This window comes from Cibotium barometz, chromosome 1 (assembly GCF_041138505.1).
Source record: "Cibotium barometz isolate CiBa-2024 chromosome 1, ASM4113850v1, whole genome shotgun sequence".
Taxonomy (NCBI): domain Eukaryota; kingdom Viridiplantae; phylum Streptophyta; class Polypodiopsida; order Cyatheales; family Cibotiaceae; genus Cibotium; species Cibotium barometz.
In genome coordinates, this window is record NC_141046.1 from 35,868,024 (window position 1) to 35,890,938 (window position 22,915).

Below are 22,915 nucleotides of genomic sequence, written 5' to 3' on the forward strand. Positions count from 1 at the left end.
AGTCTTTCGTTAATTAATTGGTTTTCTTTTTTAACTCGTTGTAGGCCCCTATTTAGCAAGTTGTTGTGACTCCTTTCAAAAGGGCGAGATGACTTGAATGTGAGATCACGAGTTGCATGTCCCATGGCGGAGGTTTGATGCTTAGTAGACCCACTTGTGTTGCTTTTTGAGGATTCCTAAAGGGGTCCACACCAACTTGTTCAAGATGCTTGAATTCTAGTCAGCAAAAATCATATGATAAGGCCCTTTGAAGTTTGAAGGCAAGGTTGCTTGTCCATCCATCGTTACAAGAGGACGGTGTGAAGCATTTTTTGTTGTTGTTGTTGTTGTTAACGGAACTGTAGATGTTTACACGGTATTCGAACCCAAGACTTCCATTAAGAGAGGCAAGAGCAGTATCGACCGTGTTGGCACCTAAGGCTCTCACAGATCAACCCATTGAATGCGTTTCTTTGTCGATTACTGTTCTCAAATTCCAGGAAAAGCTCGCCCGCAGGGTCTCCTCCTAGGGGCTTCTGAGCCAGGTAAGCCATCTATTTTCAACTTTTGCCAATTTTTCCACCTTTGAAAACTGGAAGTGGTTGCATTGCCCATGGCTCTTCAACATCACTTTGAAGATTGGATAAAAATCTGATTTGTATGCATCTCTGAATCCATGATTTTTCAATGTAATGTTTCGCTCTTTTCGGTATTTCTTCACATCAATATCAACTGTATCTGGGGTTAGATCTTAATTATACAAACCTTTAAAAGAAATAAAAAAAACCTAGGAGATCTTGTGCCAGGGATGGGATTGCCCATTTAAACTCAATATGTAGTCTTGAATTGAAAAGAAGAAAGAGGGAATGGCCTTCTGACATGGAGGTGAAAGCGATGGGTTGCATATGGTGGGGGCGGGGATTCCCTTGAATGACAGATTTAGAATGGTGCTGACTTGCAGAGTCTAGCATGTAGATCTGCATGAATAAGAAGTGTGGAAAACATCATGGATGCCACTAAGGGATGTTAGGAATTCACATACTCAAGGATTGCTCTTAAAATATGGGGGCAAAAAGTGAGGGTAGGGGGTCTATGGGAGGTTTCAGGTTTGCATGAAGTTTTATAAAGCAAAGGAAATTATCATGGATGCCACTAAGGGATGTTAGGAATTCACATACTCAAGTATTGCTCTTAAAATATGGGGGCAAAAATTGAGGGTAGGGGGTCTATGGGAGGTTTCAAGTTTGCATGAAGTTTTATAAAGCAAAGGAAATTACCATGGTTGAGATGGGCAAGATGTATGGTAAGGGAGGGAATGGCAAACATTGGCATCTTGTGAGTAAGACAAAGGCTTGAAAGATTAGGAGTGGATAGGTTTGTGATGCGAAGTCCAACAGAGGCTGGTAGCAGGCTTACCAATCGCTGGGGCTGACTGGTAGAGGGCCTCAGTTATGCCCCTCTACTGCATCATGAAAGCAACCCTTGGACATGAATTGCAGCAGTCTAGGACGATCCCATATTGCCTATTCTTGACAGATTAAAAAATACAGCATGATAAGTTAGAGGGCGAGAGAGAATCACACTGCTCTTTGCCCCTTCATAAACAAGGGCTTACAACGTTGGTTTCTCAATCAAACCCTTACGTTAGTTATGTTTCCAGTATGACACATGCATACATGTCACATGCATCCTATACGTGGATGCTGTGGACATGATTATACAGGATAAGTGCAAGGCTCTGTGGTCGGACATGTGGCCTATTCATTATTTAGTTATTTAGGCTTCAAAGCTTTTTTTCAAAAGCTTAGTGTTTATTTTTATATAGCTTTATCTCAATGAGCCCTTGTCCAGGGATGCGTCAGCCAATGTGCTACTACTGGTGTGCCAGAGTTAGTCTTGCATGTCCTGCACACGTCCGTTGTGCCAGTCGTGCACAATGTTGTGAGTCTCTTGAATGGTGTAATGGCATCAGGACTTAGGATGCCATGTAGAGATGAACAGGCACCGGTAAGAGTCAAGTATTGTGATGTTGGATATCAATGCTCCACTCTCATATTGTATTTGCCCAGGCACCGGCTAGCTCATGTTTGTACGGCCTCCATTATGAGAAGTAGCCATGGTTGATCAGCCAGGGCACACATCCCCGTATTCACACGGGAAAGTGACCTAGGAGGCCAGATGGTTTAGAGACGTCTTGGATTAGATTTGGCACACTACCAAATAGGCTACATGCTACACTGTAATGGTCCACACATGGAGTAGGTAGACTTTACTTTTGGACATCCTATCCTGACATTGCGGGGCCTGAACGGGCCCCAAGATGAGCCTAGATGGGCGTGGGAGGTGGGGAATTTGCGTAGTAGCCGCTAGTTCATCTTTGTGGACTGAGTCTACACCGCGGTGGAATGGTGGCACCGACTATGACTGTTGTCATGTGCACACTAGTGGACATGGAATAATCTCAGCATATCTATAGTAAATGCTTGATTAGGACATCATTTAGGGCATTAGCAAAGCTAGTATATGGTCTTATGAGCAGTCAGCAGCATCAAGGGCATTGTCAGTAGCATGAATAGCTATCAAATCCCCATAGGATCACCTTGTAGAACGCTCCCGATACAAGACTCAAATCCTGCAAACAAACCAAACAAACGTGAAGGGGGTGCAGGCCTGACTCACCTCCCAACCTTGACAGCCGTGGGCAAGCCCACAAGTCTTGGTTGTCCCCACCACTGAGCCACGAGCTGAGCTAACTAGATGGACGTACCGACCAATCTCTACCTCGTGACGTCCCATACCGCCATGAAGCTACCCTCGCGGGCCTGGAGACTGCCATCGGCCTCGGCTGCATAAAGCAAGTGCACGTCTGCACTAGATCCAGGCTCAACCCTGAATACCTCCCCATTCGACGAAAGACATTCCACAAAGAGCAGCATAAAACCCCAAAGTTGCATTTCAACTTCCCGTGGTTTGCACCCCCATCTGTGCAACATCCATGCACAGAAGAATCTATGGTTCGACATTTTCATGATTTTATCCGCCGCACAACAACCAGGTCCCAGACCCAGTAGTGATCGCAAACTATACACTTTTTCAACCTCATCACATCACCTTGCTGGAGTCATTCCCCACATGGAACCACTACTTTTTGAAGGAGCCCAAGGCCTAGCCTTCGACATCAACAAAGGGCCAACTCTTAAGCAGTTGTTCGGCTACTATGAATGCGTTATGTGAATGCCTGCTTGGAGGCCTCAAACTCTTGAAGACAGGAGACCACCTTTTGACCATAGAGCTCTCACAAAGACACACGAGACTCTATGAACTAATGACTAACCTTGGCCACCCTTTTATAGGCTCTTGGCCGGTCATCGGGTGTCCACACTTGGACGCCCGCCCGTTCATACTTGGGTGCCCGCTCGTTATTCTATCCCTAACTCAACTCGCCAATCAGCCTGCCTAGCTCCAAGCTTCCCCAAACCTCGAAGCTAGAATTGTGTGCGTATAGCACACGGTAGATACACACTATGCACATGACATACTCCCCTTCCTCTAAGAGCTCACTCCTGAGCTCACTAAAAAGCCAGGGTAATCCCTCTGAAGGGTAGTCAATGTCTCCCATGTAGCGTCCTCAACACGATCCTTCCACTTGATCTTGTATTCCGTGATAAGTTTATTATGCAATCGTCTTTCACGAAATCCAAGAATCTTTTCAGGTTCGTGTGGAACAAATGTCATATCCTCGACATCTATAATTTCTTGAGGAGTAACTAACTGGTTTGTTTCACCTAGTACTACCTTAAGTCTACTGACATGAAATACAGGATGAACTTTCACATGAGAAGGCAAATCCAGTTCATGTGCGACTGAACCAATCCGTCGTGTAATACGAAATGGTCCACAATATCTAGGGGATAATTTCGGAGATCAACCTGTCCGTAAAGTCTCGGAATCTTTCGGAACTCGCAAATACACCATCGTTCCTTCAGAGAACTCCCTGGGCGAACGATGTCTATTAGAATAAAATCTGTCTGTGTCTTGAGCACTTCTAATAGATTCTTTCACAACTTATAACATTCCTTGCATATCTTGCAAAAAATTACGTGCTGCATCATGCTGAAGTCCTGAAAATCCCACTGTAACAGGTGATCTAGGTTGAAAACCATACATACGCATGAAAGGACTAAAACCTGTACTCGTATGCTTAGTACTATTATATGCAAATTCTAACATAGAAAGATAATCCTCCCATGAACTCTGTCTTTTGGAGACATGTGCTCGAAGCATATCCTCCAAAATCTGATTAACTCTTTCAGTCTGGCCATTAGATTGAGGATGATCCGAGGAACTCAAATTCAAAGTTGTTTCCAACTTCTCAAAAACAAGTCTCCAAAAGTCACTTGTAAACTTAGAGTTTCTATCACTGACTATGTCCTGTGGTAACCTGTACAGTCTCAACAATTGCTCGATAAACTGCCGTGCTAATTGCGTAGCTGTAACGGTCTTCCCTGTCGGTAAAAATCTAGCCATTTTTGTCAAGCGATCCACCACAACCCAAATAGAATCATGGCCTTGACGTGTTCTTGGCAATTTGGTAATAAAATCCATGGAAATACTTTTCCATTTATTACCTGGGATTTGCAAAGGATGCAACAGCCCAGCCTGTCTAAAGCGTTCAGCTTTATTTGCTTGACGTCCTGTGTACCCCAAAGTGTCCAACAGAAGGGGCGTCGTGACACTCCTTAAGAATCTTGGACCTAATGTCCGGCATCTGTGGTACACAAATTTTGTCATTACGGAATAGTAAACCATTCCGAATCATCCATTGGCCTCCTGTAGCCTGAATAGTAGGCTGCTAAGTCATTGAGTCTTGGTCAATCAATGAGCTCCCGTCTTGGATCTTCTGCCAAAATGGACCAAAATAACTATCAGTCCTGCAAAGCCCTCTCAATGACTGAAATAAGTCAGTAGAAATCTCGGTGAACAACAAAGAAGTGCATCTGCGACAGTATTCATGGATCCTTTTCGATAACGAATATCAAAATCAAAATCAAAATCAAAATCTTGCATTAATTCAGCCCATTGAGCTTTCCTTCCTGTCAAATCATCTCCATCACACACATACTTGATTGACTGATGATCAGTCAATACCACAAACTTGGAGCCATATAAATAATGTCTCCAAACCTTGAGAGTGTGAATGACATCATAAAGCTCCTTCTCAAGGGTTGGCTAACGAAATTGAGTGTCGTCCAGCTTTTCTCTCGAAAGAAACAGGTCTACTATCTTGAAAGAGAGCAGCCCTGATTGCATAGTCATTGGCATCAGTTTCAAGAACATAAGGCCGACTAGGATCGGGTAATGCTAAGATTGGTGCTTTCTTGACTTTATCTTTCAAAACTCTGAAGGCTATATCCAGATCGTTATTCCAAGTGATAGATTGATTTGACTTACGTCCACGGCCTTTCAATAAGTCGGTCATCGGTAGTGTGAACTGAGAGTATTCCCGCACAGATTTCCGAAGAAAAACAACAAAACCGAGAAAAGAACGAAGTTGTTTCACAGTCAGCGGTATAGGTCAGGCGAGAACCTTCTGAACTCGATCATATTCTCCGAGTGTTGTCCTTCTTTCTCCTGAGTAACAGAGGTGCACCCCAAGGTGATTTACTTGGACGGATCTGACCCATCCTTAAATAATCTTCGAGTTGTTTGGCCAACTCATCTTCCTCAGCTTGGCTCATCCTGTATGGTGGAATACTAACAGGGTGAGCACTAGGGACCAAGTCAATATGATGATCTACTACCCTTTCAGGTGGTAAGCCCGATGGCAGTTCCTTAGGAAATACATCTTGAAACGAATCAAGTATCTTCTTTAATTCTTTGCTTTCAAACACACTTAATTTATTAACATCTATAGAAGGTATGAGAAATGAAGAAAGTGGAATCAGGACACAGTGAAAAGCAGTATAGAAAGAAGAATCCATTATATTTCCAAAATCAACGTTATTTACAAGAGGTCCCTGTGAGGGATGTATACAATCACCTAAGATATAGTACTGGGTGTTCCTATGTTCAAAAGAAAAAGTATGACTAGACCAATCTATCTGGACCTGAAGAGTCTTAAACCACTCAATCCCTAATAACAAGTCTACATGCTCTAGATGCATAATATAGCATTCTAGAGTATCTTCGTAGTTCTGAATCCGGATCGGTAGCGTCTCCACCTTTCGATCCCATACTTGCCAACCCGCAGGTAGGCGTACCTCATAGGTATGATTGCTGGGTGTTGTGTATATATATATATATATATATATATATATATATATAAACACCCATAAGGCAAGAAGTAAAAAGAACACATGTCTTCTCTTGTTGTAAAAAAGAAAAACACGTTGGTAAATAGGTGGTTTTGTAAACCCTTTAGCGAAGGTTCAAAAAAGCAACCCTTGTATTAAAAAAAAAAAAACAAAAGCCAAAAATATCGAAAGCTTTTGCCACCCGGTGATTGTGCTTTTGGAGTTCTTTTTGCAGCAATAATTAGCGCTGACTTCAGCGCTGCTGTACGTGCCCGCCTGCGAGCGTACACCTGCCTGCCTGCGCGCTCATGTCCACCCAATTGCGTGCAAATACCAGCTCGCCTGCCTGCGTGTACCACCCGCCTGCGTGCAACTGAACGTGCATATACATGCATACACGTGCATATACTTGCGTACACGTGCATATACTTGCCTGCGCATACCTGCATATGATTGGTTCAAGGTGCTTTCGGCTGGCTTCTTCCCTCATAAGGGCTGCACAGCCACTCAAGCGCCACGCATGCAATCAATCGCCACACAGCCATAAAACTTCCTCTCTCTCTCTCTCTCTTTCTTACTAAACGGTACAGCTGACTGGCTTCTTTTCTCTTTCCCTTGTTAAAAGAAACAGCCCTTCTTCTAGCTAAACAAGACAACCCTTTACAAGACCAGAATCCCTAGCACGGGTTCCAACGATGTAAAAATAACATGCTGAATCTGAAAAAACAGCAGTATGCACGGAAAAACAACAATCTTCTTGAACTCATACCTTTTCTTTGACCTCTTTTTCTCTACCTACCAACTTGCTCGTTCTCAAGGCTTGCTTTGATACCACTGTCAAATCCCCATAGGATCACCCCGTATAACGCTCCTGATACAAGACTCGGAACCTGCAAACATACCAAACAAACGTGAAGGTGGTGCAGGCTTGACTCACCTCCCAACCTTGACAGTTGTGGGCAAGCCCACAAGTCTTGGTTGTCCCCACCGAGCCATGAGCTGAGCTAACTAGATGGACGTACCGACCAATCTATACCTCGTGACATTCCATACCGCCATGAAGCTATCCTAGCGGGCCTCGAGACTGCTGTCGGCCTCGGCTGCTGTGACATGCGGGGGACTGATCGAATGTTAAGCAACCTTGGATTAGTGCTGCACTTTACTTAAGGATGATTAACTGAGATGGACACAAGAGAGATGAGTGTCAATGCAATGCAATGCAGCTATATTAGATGATGAATGCGGTTACAATGAGATCCAAATGGATCTATGCTGTCCTAGATGATGTCTACCCCTGGAAGAAAGAGAAACATGTTGAAGGATGGCTGTCCTGACTCCAATGCTGAGTTCCACCACTGGTATCCCTCTATGTAGGAGTTGGGAAGATGGCTGAATATGCTGAGAATGGGCTTGAATGCTGGAATGCTGTGATGCGTGGATGCGCTGCTGTTCCCAGCCCTCCTGGAGTAGAAATGCTGAAGAACACACTGTTGAATGCTGGAATGCTGTGAGGAATAGAGGCGCCTGCTTTATATGGCTCAAATAAGGCTGGTCGGCCAGCATACTGCTGTCAGCCAGCAACTTTGGACAAAATAAATGTAAAAATAGCATAAAATGCTATCTTGGCTGCAAATGCTGTCGGCTGCCTCCACAAGCCCCAAATGCTTTGGTCTAGATGGCTAATGTGATGCTACAATTCTGATGTAACACGCGGAAGCTCTGGGAGTCTTCTTTCAGCCCTAAACACTCTTGGAAACCATCTGATGCAAAACGCAGATATAGAGAGAGAGTAGAGAGAGAGAAGTATTGGAAATTCAGTATATTCTATGGTACAAAAAGGTACCTAAATCTGCAGCCATGGGCTGCCTTACATAAAAGGTAGTAACACACCAAAAACTTGTCCCCCTATGGGACTCCTAATGACCCATTCCCTAATGGAATGAATGGTTAACACAATGAGCAAGTGGGCCTGCCTTTAAATCCATGGGAAACTGGCCGAGTCGGCCAGTATTAAATGCATAAAATGCTATTCCGACTGGATATACTCCTGGATCATGATGCGCCTGCTGCTGCTCTTGTCCTCTGGTTCAGCCAACCTCTTCAATGTGCAGCCGATAGCCTTGTGTGCAGCCAGCAACACCTTTTTCTGCAGCCGACAGCCATCTGGTCTTCAGCTTGCTCTCCACGCCTGTCTCCAGTCTACACTGCCACAGGTGCTCTGTGCTCTATCATCCTGGTTCTACCTGGTTCATACTCTTTATCTGGTTGCCTCTTCTGGATTTAGCCCTGAAGATGTCCATGGCATCTATGATGCACATGGCATCCCCCTCTGCTAAACTTGATGACGGGATTCCAACCTGCTCTTGGATGACTGTCATCATCCCAATCTTGTCCCTGTCATCATCCATCCCTGGCAACCTTTTTTTCTCTGAAACCCCAGCTTGTTCTCTAAACCACTCTGTCTCTGATGAAGATCTATGCATCGGTTTTTCCTCTAGTCCACAATCCATTCTTGCCTTGACTCTGAACACTGTCTTGGTCTTCATTCCTGAGAAATGAGTCTGGCACTCTTACATCGCCCTTGGACGATCAACCTCCCTTGGGACCGTTGCCTGAGAACCTATCTAGCTCACGGAACTGCCATCCCCCATCTGGCACTGTGGAACACCACCAACAAACCTCCTGGGAGTTCTTCCCGCTTCTGTGCTCTTTGCCTTGGGCTTCGTATCCGTGTACTAACCTGTACCTTGGACCTGTACACCATCATCTGGGACTGAATCAGTGTTTAGCTTTGCTGAGCCTGATGCTCTGATACCAATGTAACACGCGGAAGCTCTGGGAGTCTTCTTTCAGCCCTAAACACTCTTGGAAACCATCTGATGCAAAACGCAGATATAGAGAGAGAGTAGAGAGAGAGAAGTACTGGAAATTCAGTATATTCTATGGTACAAAAAGGTACCTAAATCTGCAGCCATGGGTTGCCTTACATAAAAGGTAGTAACACACCAAAAATCTGTCCCCCTATGGGACTCCTAATGACCCATTCCCTAATGGAATGAATGGTTAACACAATGAGCAAGTGGGCCTATTTATAGCCCCTTGAAATCCATGGGAAACTGGCCGACTGCTGGTCGGCCTGTATTAAATGCATAAAATGCTATTTAACTCAGCCCTGACTGGATATACTCCTGGATCATGATGCGCCTGCTGCTGCCCTTGTCCTCTGGTTCAGCCAACCTCTTTAGTGTGCAGCCGACAGCCTTGTGTGCAGCCAGCAACACCTTTTCCTGCAGCCGACAGCCATCTGGTCTTCAGCTTGCTCTCCACGCCTGTCTCCAGTCTACACTGCCACAGGTGCTCTGTGCTCTATCATCCTGGTTCTACCTGGTTCATACTCTTTATCTGGTTGCCTCTTCTGGATTTAGCCCTGAAGATGTCCATGGCATCTATGATGCACATGACAGCTGAATCCAGCCCATACCATGTGGTACATGCTGAAAACCTTCATTTAAATGCCTGAAAAATGCCCATAAAATGCCTGATAAATCATGATGATGTTTATGATGCTAAAATGATGCCATGTCACTGTTGCCAGGTGGTAACCTGGCAACCTTCTGACTCCCTATTGACCTTCCTCCAATGAGACTCTTGTCCCCTTTGACTTCTTGTGCCGGGACTGAGGTCAGTGCTGGAGTGAGATCCCTGTGCGCCAAAGACTACTGAACTGCGGGAACTTCATGGCACAATGCTGCTAACCTGCGACCTGCAGATCTACTTGGAATACTTGAGTCACCCTTAACTTGCTTGTGGAGTCCTTTCACACACCATCTCCGTCGTTCTTGAACCTCTGAACCTCCTGAGGCGAATGTTGGAGCAAACTTCCCTCTTCTTCTGTGGAAGAAAACTCCCTGCTGCCAATTGAAGTCAAAAACTCCATTCACTCCTTTGATGATGCATGTCATTCTTCCCCAGAGAACTCATGGGTGAAACCTGTAGGCCTTGCAGAATGCATGATGCTTGAGGTATGACTGCTAGGATGACTAAAATACTGATGCAAGCCTATATGCTGTGCAAAATGCAGATGGATGGCTTACTGATGCATGCCTAAGGGAAGAACCCTAGGGATGGCTTCAGAATCTTGAGAACTGGATTTAGCTGTGCGGAAACGTGAAACATGATGACTGAATGACTTTAGAGAATGAACATGCACTGACTGCTAAGGCTGCCTACCCTATGCTCTGATACCAATGTGACATGCGGGGGACTGATCGAATGTTAAGCAACCTTGGATTAGTGCTGCACTTTACTTAAGGAATGATTAACTGAGATGGACACAAGAGAGATGAGTGTCAATGCAATGCAATGCAGCTATATTAGATGATGAATGCGGTTACAATGAGATCCAAATGGATCTATGCTGTCCTAGATGATGTCTACCCCTGGAAGAGAGGGAAACATGCTGAAGGATGATGAAGGATGGCTGTCCTGACTCCAATGCTGAGTTCCACCACTTGTATGCTGGTATCCCTCTATGTAGGAGTTGGGAAGATGGCTGAATATGCTGATAATGGGCCTGAATGCTGGAATGCTGTGATGCGTGGATGCGCTGCTGTTCCCAGCCCTCCTGGAGTAGAAACCCTGAAGAACACACTGTTGAATGCTGGAATGCTGTGAGGAATAGAGGCGCCTGCTTTATATGGCTCAAATAAGGCTGGTCGGCCAGCATACTGCTGTCGGCCAGCAGCTTTGGACAAAATAAATGAAAAAATAGCATAAAATGCTATCTTGGCTGCAAATGCTGTCGGCTGCTGTCCAAACTCTGTCGGCTGCCTCCACAAGCCCCAAATGCTTTGGTCTAGATGGCTAATGTGATGCTACAATGCTGAATCCAGCCCATACCATGTGGAACATGCTGAAAACCTTCATTTAAATGCCTGAAAAATGCCCATAAAATGCTTGATAAATCCTGATGATGTTTATGATGCTAAAATGATGCCATATCACTGCACACTTGAAGGGTGTGCACGTGATAGCTGCATAAAGCAAGTGCATGTCTGCACTAGATCTAGGCTCCTGACCATAGAGCTCTCACAAAGACACGCGAGACTCTATGAACTAATGACTAACCTTGGCCACCCTTTAATAGGCCCTTGGCCGGTCATCGGGCGTCCACACTTGGGTGCCCGCTCGTTAGTCTATCCCTAACTCAGCTCGCCAATCAGCCTGCCTAGCTCCAAGCTTCCTCCCCAAACCTCGAAGCTAGGCGTGTGTGCGTGTAGCACACGGTAGATACACACTGTGCACATGACAACAACATCAATGCCACACGTGTGAACTGGATCAGCATTTAATGCTGATTTCATAAGGTCGTGGACATATGAACAGGCTGACAGCTTCTTCTCTTGGCTGACTAGCTCTACCAGGACCTATATAAGCATAAGCCATCATTTGCATTAGGAAAACCTTTTTGAAGAAGCATAGAAGGTAGTAGAAAGCATGTAGAAGGTCAGAGGTCACCCTATTGGGTAGACCAAGACCCTGGCAAATGTATAGCCATTTATGTCACCTTTTGTACCATAATACAAAGAAAACTCTGCACCAACTCTCTCTCTTCTCTCCTCTCTTTTAATCATTTTCATTAATCAACGTATTGTTTTTAATTAGCTTAGGACTGTGGATTAGATAGTAAAGCTTTTGCGATGCAACATTGGTATCAGAGCATTTAGGCTCAACCACTAAGCATACCAAGAAGGTGCAAAGATCCATCAGAAGAATGGAGCTAGGGTAACCTATGGAATGGTCTGCAAACAGGCAAAGCTAGAGGAAAGCATTCTCTCAGAGTATGTACTCAGAATAAGTACATTAGCTCTTAGATCAGTTCCAAAGGCCTAGCAACAAGCATGATCAGTTCCGGTAGGTGACCCACATTAAGGGAAAGGGATAAGCAGGCATGGGGCAGCAGTGGAACAGATGCTCAGTTCTTCAACAAGACTTGGAAGTGGAGATCAGAAGTGGAAGGTGTTCAGGCAAAGTGTCAAAATCAAGCATTAAGTCAAAGTCAGGAAGTCCAAGGAGGAAGGAAGGATGACAGAGTCCACCCCGTCATCAAGTTTAGCAAGAGGAGATGTCATGTGCACAATAGTGGACATGGCATAATCTCCGCATATCTACAATAAATCCCTATTTAGGACAACATTTAGGGCATTAGCAAAGCTAGGATTCGGTCTTATGAGCAGTCGGTAGCATTAGGGGAATTGTCGGCAGCATGAACAGCATCAAGGCCACATGTGTGAACCAGATCAACATTTAATGCTGATTTCATCAGTTTGTGGACATATGAATAGGCGGACAGCTTCTTCTCTTGGCCGACCAGCTCTACCAAGACCTATATAAACATAAGCCATCATTTGCATTAGGACAACCTTTATGAAGAAGCATAGAAGTTAGTAGAAAGTATGTAGAAGGCCAGAGGTCACCCTATTGGGTAGACCAAGGGCATGATAGATGTATAGACATTTATGTCACCTTTTTGTACCATAATACAAAGAAAACTCTAGAGTCTAACGCTCTCTCTCTCCTCTCCTTTGTCTTAATCATTTTCATTAATGAGCATCTTGTTCTTAATTAGGTTTAAGGCTTTGGATTAGGTAGTTAAGCTTCTGTGCATGCAACAACCATGGACCTACATGGTCATTGTCATGGCCTCGTCGTGTATGCAGGCCTATATAGATACACGACCAGCCCCTTTCTCCACAGAGTTCATCAGACATCACTGTGAGTTTACTCTCTAGGTGCTACTAGCATACAGCCTCTGTCTTAGCAATTCTAGATTAGCCATCGAAGATCCCTTCTCAGGAGCACACGGATGTAGGGCTTTGCCATCTATTGTATCACTTGCGTAATACAATATTATTCTCTCTCTCTTTGTTATTGTGCAATTTGAGTTTTAAAGTTTTGTATTGTGAAAGATCCTACTTGTTGTGAGTGTTTTCTTGTTGTATACATTGCATGTTTTATCCTCTTAAATGCTAGAAGTCATGCCTAGGTATGTGAACCCATTAATCACAATACTAGTGACACACGATAGGACTCTTTTATAAGGTTTTGAATAGGCCCTTTAGGGGGCAATGAAAGGAGATAGCACAGGCGGAAGCATAAACAGCAAACTTATGAGAGAGTGCAAAGGAGATTGAAAGAGTTGGACAAGATCACCTTTTATAACAGCCGTAAAGGTTTACAATGGTAATAGCCCGCAACTGAGTGTTGAACAATGTGCAAGGGAAGTGGATGATTGAGTGAATAATGGGGAACTCCTTATATAGTGCAGTAGGGCAAAGATAACCATGTCTTGCCAGATGTCTAATGCTTGGAACTCCGAATCACGGTCCCCATGCACCAGTAAGTGGAGCTGCAATCAGTCTCCTTTCCCACCCACAAGCCTCTTCTGGCTGGAAGCACATGGGGGGAAACTGCATGTGTACTAGGAAAGTACACCATCTGGGTTCTCCTGAGCCGGAAGTGCCCTGGGAGCCCTAGAAGTGGTACTAGAATCTGTATCACTATCCTGGGTTGTGTCGCTGCCTTTTCTTTGAGATGAAGCCTTGCCCTTGGTCTTGTCCTTCTTCTTGGACAAACAATCTTTAGACAGACGGCCTCTTTTTCCACAAGTAAAGCAGTGACTCCGACCTTTCTTTTGAATTGAGGAAAGTGCTTGGTCAAAACTGTTGACTAACACCTTCAACTTACCCTGTGAGATGAGAACCGACTCCTCCTCCAAAAGTAGCGAGCTAAGATCATCAAAATCCAACTGAGTGAATGTGACCTAGCACTGCAAAGATTGAGAAATCACATCATAGTCCGGAGAAAGCTTGGTGAGGATAAGAGCAGCTAGCTGAGAAGAGGACAAAGCAGCACCCATAGCCAATAACTGGTCAAGATAACGTTGGCCTTCATGAGAAAGACCGCATGGAATTGTTTTGAGGGAATAACAAACCGTAGAGTTGCCCTTGCAAGGTAACTTCCCTCATCGATGAATCTCGTGGAAATAGATCCTCCAATTTTGACCATACTTGATGAGCACTGGTGAGAGCTTGCACGGCCGGTAAGCCTTCTCTGTGATGGTCCGCACAAGCACAGAATGCGCCTTCGAGTCCCAATTCTCCCAGTCTTGTAATTCCACAGCAAATTCATCCTCTTGATCCTGAGTCCACCTCCTAGAGTTTTGAGGACGCTCGAGCTTCCTTTCAAGTGCCCTGAACAATGGCCCACAAACCCTTGTGGATGAACTAGATCCGTATTTGAAGCTTCCAATGAGCATAGTTGGGTCCTTTCAACTTGTCATCCTTGTTTGTACAAGGGGGAGCCATATCCACAGCAACAAAGAATAAATCTCAGCTCTCAAACACTTCTCTCAGGTGCTTTCCAACGAAGCGAGGCACCAAGAACAATCAGCCCCCTCTCAAACCTGAGAGAGAAAGAGGCTGGACAGCAAAACAGTCCAAGATCAACTGGGAACCTCCTACCGGAAGGGCAAGGACTCACGGAAGAAGAAGACAATGTAGGGCCACTTGTCTGGCAGCACCAAATGCAAAGAACTCACCAAAAACAGATGCCGGTGCAGAAAACACAGCCACAACTCCACCTTTTGCCTCTGTAGAAGAAAACGTAGCGAGGTAAATTGGCCGGCAGCAAACAACAGGCTGGCTGGACCTGAAAACGCAGCACAGTTGGGAAACGCAGCCACTTGTTGTCACGGATCTGCAGCTGGGAGAGATATGGAGGAAAACGCACAGCAAAGGAGGGAAAGGTGGGCAGATTTGCAGAGTCTGGAGCAGCCTGGACCTAAGCGTATGATACCATGAAGGAGATAGCACATGCGGAAGCATAAACAGTAAACTTATGAGAGAGTGCAAAGGAGATTGAAAGAGTTGGACAAGATCACCTTTTATAACAACAGTAAAGCTTTACAATGGCAATAGCCAGCAACTGAGTGTTGAACAATGTGCAAGGGAAGTGGATGATTGAGTGAATAATGGGGAACTCCTTATATAGTGCAGTAGGGAATTGGCCGACTGGCCCTGGACCAAATAAATAGGAGAAAAATGTGTAAAACACCAAGTAAAAGGTAAAGCCCCAAAACACAGAGATGCACAAATTCTAACAGGCAATGGATCCATAGGGGGCGCATGCCTTAGGCACCCAAGCCTAGAGGGAGCCATGGTGTGAAACGCATGCATGTTAGCCTTTTTGGCTAGTTGTGTGTTATGCAGCCTGCCAGCCAGCACACATGCACCCCCTCATTCTGTTAAAGCCCTAGGGAAGCCATCATTCATTCTTGCAAGAGCCTTTGCATGTGAACAAGCCTAGGGCTGCCTACAGGCCAGAAAACACAAGGTGAAAGGTAATCTTGGACATACTCATCTGCTGCAAAGATCTTATCCTTAGTCCTTAGAAGTGGTGGTAGGACACCTTTGCCATTAACGACCTCAAACGATGCCTTTCTTGAGGAACTAGTATACAAACTCTACTAGTGGAAGATACTTCTCCCACACCGTTTTCTATTTTGCCACATAGCACTTTAACAAATCCAATATGGCTGAATTTGCTATCTCACTCTGGCCTTTTGTCTGTGGATGATACAAGGAAGAAAAATCCAATTTCGTTCCTATATTATCAAACAGTGCTCTCCAAAACAAACTGGCGGTCTTGGGATCTCGATCTTGGCTAGGTACAACAATTGATCTGGAAATTATTATGGGCCGGTAGTGATGGGAGGCCAGCCAGGGCCAAGGTGGCATGGAGAGTGATCATTCAGCCACGTCGCAGAGGGGGGCTAGGCCGCATCGACCCTGCTATCCAGAGCCGTGTCCTGTTGGGCAAGCTGATTGTGAGAGGCCTCCTTCCCGGTGGTGCGCCCTGGAAGGATTTCCTATCGGCCCGGATTTCAGCCCACACTCTATGTCTTGGGGCCCTTGGCCGCAGATCTTCACACATCCAAGCCCGTGGTTTTAGCGTAGCTTTCGAGGACAGATTTGCAGCCAGTTTACTTCGTGCTTGGGATCATCTTAGGCCAGCCCTCATAGATAGCTCCAGTTGCCTCAGAGGAGCGGCTTCGGTAGCTTTTGGTCTGGAACCCCCTGAACCATTTACCTAGTGGGCACATGTTAGGAGCCCGAGTGCATGTATCTTGGGGCGCCTTGAGCATGGGACCAGCCAGGTCTCTTGGAGATTGGATCGCCCATAGGCAGTTAACCCCTGGAGGTGCAGGAGAGAGGCCTGACAGGTATCCGGGGTAGAGATAGGCTCAGCATCAACATCGACTCAGCTATCCCCCAGTGTGGCTAGGCGTGTTTACTAGACATGATATCCTCTTGGCGGTCCACGGAGCAAATCAAGACAGTGGTCTGCTCACTTTTCTTATTGAAGCCCATGGCAGACTAGAGAGGTCTAAGCTTCCCTTGGAGGATTTCAGTGGCTGCACCTTGCAGAGGGTGAGGGTGATTGGTTTTCGGGCTTGGGAATGGCACATAGATCTAGCACCGGCCAAGGTGGCCAGGGAGAGATTATGGCGGCTATGGATGTGTCACAACTATGAGGCAGGGACCCAGAGCAACAATATAATAGAATAGACCAACACTTCAAATCCCAGAGACAGAGCATCACAACACAGCGGAAGAACCATAAATAATACAAAGACACCGCACTGAGCTGGAACGGCCGGTCCCTTGTAGGAACTTCTTTATTCAGTTAGAAACTTTTACAATAAACCAAGGTGCTGGTGCATACATCACCGGATTTTCCACAAAGCATCAGCACAGATCTTGCCCAAAACTCAATCTAGAGCGAAGATACAACCATAGCTCCAAAAGCCATCCGATAAACTGTCTCATAACAGTCCCATAAATTAGCTCATAATCAGCCCATAAACTGTCCATAAAACAGCCCAGTACAGAGCCCAAAACAGCCCCAAGTTCCGTGCCAAATCAGCCCCAAAACTGAGCCATAAATCAGCCCTAGAGAGCTCTCAATTCAGCCCAAAAACAGCTTCATAAACAGGCCCAAATCTGCCCATGACAAGGCTAGAGAGAGAGAGAGAACTGCCTGCAGTACGGCCAGCGCAGGAGAGAAGAGAGAGAAAACTGCAGTCGGCCAGCCCTATCAGCTTCTATGGAGGCAGTCGACCAGCCTTGTAGCATCGTTGGAGCAAGTCGGCCAGCCCTATAGGAGCCTTGGAGGAAGTCGACCAGCCATGTGGGAACTATGAAGGAAGTTGACTTGCCAAAAGCAGTCCTCTACCTTGCTTTAATAGAGTCGAGTAGCTATATTTGCATCACTTTTCCCTTTTTGTCCAAAATAGCTGAGCTTGCCCAAAAATATCAACTTTTTAGCTTTTCTTGGCTTGCACTCCAAGTTTTAGCCCAAAAATACCAACTTTATGCTTTCGTTGGGCTGTACTTAGTTTTAGCCCAAAAATAACTGAACTTGTCCAAATATATCAACTTTTATGCTTTTCTTGGCTTGATGTCCAAGTTTCATCTAGGCGCCTCCTTTTGTCCACTTGTCCAAGCCCAAAAACAATAATATGTCTAGCCCATCAACTTATAAATATTATAAGTCACTTTGATTAATAAAATCCCATGTTGCTCATGCTGTATGACCATCTTTTGTGAAACACTGGTCAAGACTGGTGAAGGGACCAAATGATGACAATATGGGAGTGCCGACCTCTCACGTGCCTTCAGTGGGACCTGGGAGAGTGGACTTGGCATGATCCAGTGGATCGGGAGGAGACTGTGGATGCCCCCTTCTTTGCATATAGTGTGCGGCTAGGCCACAGGATCCAGATGCCTGAGATAGATGGCACACCGGTAGCAGCAGCACATTGGCAGTCTCAGGGCCTCTCACAACGCTTCCTTTCATATTTCTAGAAGAGACTGTGGGACAGCTTTCGGTCTAGAAAGATCACCCTTTTTCTTTGGTTGATGGCACATAGGAGTTAGGCGGTTGGTACTTGGCTGGCAGTTGGAGGTCGGCTAGCACCTTGCCCGCGGTGCAGCCATCCCAGGAGTCTCAGAGATATTGCCTTTGGGATTGCCCGAAGGCTCAGTAGATTTGGCAGCGGATTCTCAGCATTCTTCGCTATGGACAAACATCGACCCGGATCATTACATGGGGCACTATCGCTTGGGCCATAGAGGCTGGAGTGAGGGGAGGACTAGGCCTTTAGGACTCTCACCATCGTATTGCAGCAGTACGAGTCACAGCCTCACCTATAGGTGGCTGGCGGCCAGGCTCATGCCAGAAATGGGAGATTTGCAGTAGCATAGCAGCTTGGCACATTTGGCGTGCTAGATGTAGCGAGGCCATCGAGGGTACCCACACTCCATCGGCTGAGACCATCAGGAGCATATGGCTTGATATCATTCACACCCTCCGCGGTCAGTGGGGGAAGTTACAGGGAGGTTCTGATCGCATGCGGAAGTGACGGGAAGCTTTCTTGAGGCTTTGGAGACCTGACCCTTTCCTCTTAGATAGAGGCAGTGACCCCATTTGGCATTACTGACCACTTGTGTGGTTGTTCCTCCCCTCCACCTGTATGAGATAGCCTTCTCCTCACAGAGCGGCCAGGCGGAGGAGAAGCGTCTCTTCCCCTTATGATCATTTGATTCCCGCCCTTAAGTGAGGCGAGTTTGTATTTAGCCCTTCGTGGTTGTATCTAGCCCTTTGTGGTTGTTTTTTCTTTTAACTAATAATAGAAGGATCTTTTTCCCAGAAAAAGAAAAAGGTACCGAGCACCAAGTAGTCACGAACCATATGATAATGAACAACAATGTGCTTGGATTCGAATGGAAGACCCGGTTCTGTGCAAGAGCCATGGCACTCTGATTGTCGGAGTAGACAACGGTAGGCATCGGAGGGACATGGAGATGATCAAGCAGCTGATGAAGCCCCAGAAGCCCTTTGACTGTTTCAAAGTAAGTATGATACTCTGCTTCTGTTGAAGAACCGGCAACTGTAGGCTGCTTCTTCGTTTGCTAAGAAATGAGTCCGGTACCAAGTAAGTAACAATAGCCCTTAGTAGACCTCCGGGTATCTGGATCACCTCCCCAGTCAGGATTGAATATCCAACCAAATCAAGACTAGAGCCATATGAAATCCCATGTGGCAAGGTGTCCTGTATATATCGGAGAACACGAACAACAGCCTGCCAATGAGAAGTTGTTAGCAGTCATCTCTTGTTTGTACATTACACTAGAGCCTTTGTTGTGGGTGTGCCCGTCCAGTTTTGGTGTTCCCCCATTTTTCCTCACATTCCATGTATTTTTCCCATTTTTTTTGGGTGTAGGAGGGTTGTCGGCTGTTACCTTTTGCTGGCCGATCGGTTTGTTGCTACCCAACTTGTCCTGGTGACCTGGCCAATTGCTGGTCACGTGGCCGACTATGCATTTTGCTGGTGGTGAGCATATATGTTGCTGTCGGCCTGTTTTGGACTGGCCGACCAGCAGCCTGGGGGTATATCAGATGGATTTGAAATCCGCGTTCCTTAATGGTGACTTGCAAGAGGAGGTGTATGTTGAGCAGCCTCCAGGCTTTGAGGTTCCACGATCAAAGGGGATGGTTTACTGGTTGCGGAAGGCCTTGTATGGTCTTAAGCAGGCTCCCAGGGCTTGGAATCAGAAGATTGATTCCTTCTTTCTACGGATTGGATTTCAGAGATCAGTTGCAGATCCTAACTTGTATCTCTTTCGGAAACGCGGTTTGGTCACGTTGATCATCCTTTATGTGGATGACCTCATTCTCACTGGCGGTCATGTGGAGCCCATTGCAGTGACAAAGGTTGCCTTGGCAAACGAGTTTGAGATGACTGACTTAGGCTTACTTTACTTCTTCTTGGGATTGGAGATCTGGCAGACCCAGAGGGGGTTCTTTGTCTCTCAGCAGCGGTATGTCCATGAGTTGCTTGAGGCCTTTGGGATGGAGAACTGCAAGCCTATCACGTCACCGATGGACCGGAACACGAAGCTTACAGTGAATGATCCTTGTGAGCCAGTTGATGCCTCTCTGGATCGGAAGCTGGTTGGTTCATTTATCTGGTCGCTGAACATTAGATTTGACTTGAGCTTTCCTATGGGGCTATTGAGCTCGTTCATGCAGATGCCTTTGAAGTCTCATTGGGACGTAGGTTTGTGGATCTTGCGGTAGCTGTAGGCTACGAAGAATCTTGGACTCTTCTACGACACTGGAGGGGAAATGAAGGACCGAGTTCGACTTCAAGGCTGGAGTGACTCAAATTGGGGAGGAGATCCAGACATGAGGAGATTTACATCAGGCTACAGTTTTACCCCCGGCTCAGGAGCTGTTTCATGGAGCAGCAAGAGGCAGCCAACTATTGCCTTGTCGTCTACAGGGGCAAGAGTACCGGGCTGCTTGTGGTGCTACTTGCGAGGTTGTGTGGCTGTGGAGGTTGCTTGGTGAGATTGGGTTTCCACAGAAGGAGCACATGGTCATCTAGTGCGATAACCAGAGCTGTATCGCTATTGCTCGGAACCCGATCTTCCAGGCCCGGACCAAGCACATAGAGATACAAATCACTTTGTTCATGAGAAGATTTTGGCTGGTGACATCTTGCTTCTTTATTGTTCGACGGAGGACAATGTGGTGGACCTCTTCACGAAGTCTCTACCTCAGGCTATGCTGCGGCGGCACTCCAGCTCACTGGGGTTGGTTCCACATCTAGGAGCTGAAAGGGGGTGTTAGCAGTCATCTCTTGTTTGTACTTTACACCAGGGCCTCTGTTGTGGATGTGCCCACCCAGTTTTGGTGTTCTCTCATTTTTCCTCACATTCCATGTATTTTTCCCATTTTTTTTGGGTGTGGGAGGATTGTCGGCTGTCACCTTTTGCTGGCTGACTGGTTTGTTGCTACCCGACTTGTCCTGGTGACCTGGCCGATTATGCATTTTATTGGTCGTGAGCATATATGCTGCTATCGGCTTGTATTGGACCAGTCAACTAGTAGCGTGGGGGCCATATAAAATGGCCCCTTGTCCCCCACACTTTTCATTGTAGATTCTGGGATTTCTTGTGTGTATATAGCAGAGTTACATAGCTCTTCTCTCTCTCTCTCTCTCTCTCTCTCTCTCTCTCTCTTTCATCTGCGTTTCGCTCTCTACAGCAGTTGTCTTTATTTTTGCTGTGCATTCTGCAGAAGTATGGGGTGTTGAAAGAAACTGACTTAGGATACTAACGCTATAAGCAGGATCAGGCCTAGTAATGGTGAGATGAATAAGGAGCTGACAAGCTCTCTGTATTGAGTAGGATCATGATGGGGTGGAGAGTCATCGTTTTTACTCAACTTTTGATTTGGGTCCATAGGGCAAGATAAACAGCGAAAGTCCTTCATACCAAACCTCTCCGAAATTTGAGAAGCGTACTTTTGTTGAGAGAGAAACATCCCCTGTGGGCATTGCCAGACCTCCATGCCAAGAAAGTAGTGAAGTAGACCAAGATTGGTCATCTCAAAGGTATGACTCAAAAGATCCATAATCATAGCAGTGCGGTCGGGGTCGGATCCAGTGAGAATAAGATCATCAACGTACAAAATGATAATCACAATGTGATCCTCCTCTATCAAAACATAAAGGTTACTGTTCGCAAGAGTTCTCTCAAAGGAATGAGAGAAAGAAAGCATCGATCTTTTGGTACCATGCTCTGGGAGCTTGTTTAAGGCCATAAAGAGCTTTCAGCGCATAAAATAAACATGGTCATTGTTCAACATATATTTTCTCCTGAAGGTCCCTGTTGAGAAAGGTGGACTTGACATCCATATGAAAGATGGGCCACGAGAAGTGAGCAGCAATGGCAAGAACAATGCGAATGGTGGTATACCTAGCGGTGAGAGAGAGTCTCCGAGAAGTCCTCGCCTTCCTTCTGGGCATAGCCCTTAGCTAGCAAGCGAGCTTCATATTTGTCGAGTGAACCATCGGCAAGAAACTTCACTTTATAAGTCCATTTGACGCCAATAACCTTCCTATGAGAAGGGCGGGGAACAAGTTCCCATGTGTGATTTTTGTTAATGGCATCCATTTTTGCCTCCATCGCAAGCCACCACTCAGGAATTTGTAAGGCCTCCTCTGGTGTAGAAGGCTCCACATGATGCATCAAGGAAGTCATCAATGCAAAATTAACTGTAAGCGTGCCAACACTATGAGGTTGTAATTTGGCAGATCTCCTCAATCTAGATGGAGCAGTCCTAGACTGATAAATGGTCAGAGAAGGGACTTGAGAATCCCACAATGTAGAGTGAAGCCACCGTGGAGGGAGAGAGGTACTCGGCGGAGGCAGAGGAGAGGTAAGAACCAATGGTGAGGGTGGAACCAAGGGAGGAGTTGATGAAGCTGTTGGTGATTCTCGGGGTTAGGAAGTCTCAGGGGTTTCATCAAAGTGCACGTCACGAGATAATATAACTTTTTCTTTGTTGGGATCCGAAAGCCGAAAGGATTTGGAGTGTTCGCTGTAGCCGATGAAGATCATTTTGGTGGATTTGGGGTCAAACTTCGTGCGATGAGAATCGGGAACATGAACATGAGCATCACATCCAAAGACATGGAAATGAGAAACTGATGGCTTTCTCCTAGAATATGC

The 22,915-nt window shown here is 45.9% G+C and overlaps 1 protein-coding gene across 1 annotated transcript in view; it reads left to right on the plus strand.

Annotated features, from left to right (window-relative positions):
- The first annotated feature begins 262 nt into the window (after positions 1-262).
- Positions 263-22,915, plus strand: part of LOC147641931 (uncharacterized) — a 37,108-nt gene continuing 14,455 nt past the window's right edge. The window contains exon 1 of the mRNA XM_086801317.1: positions 263-524. The gene's annotated coding sequence lies outside the window, so the exon portion shown is untranslated. The remainder of the gene's footprint in view (positions 525-22,915) is intronic.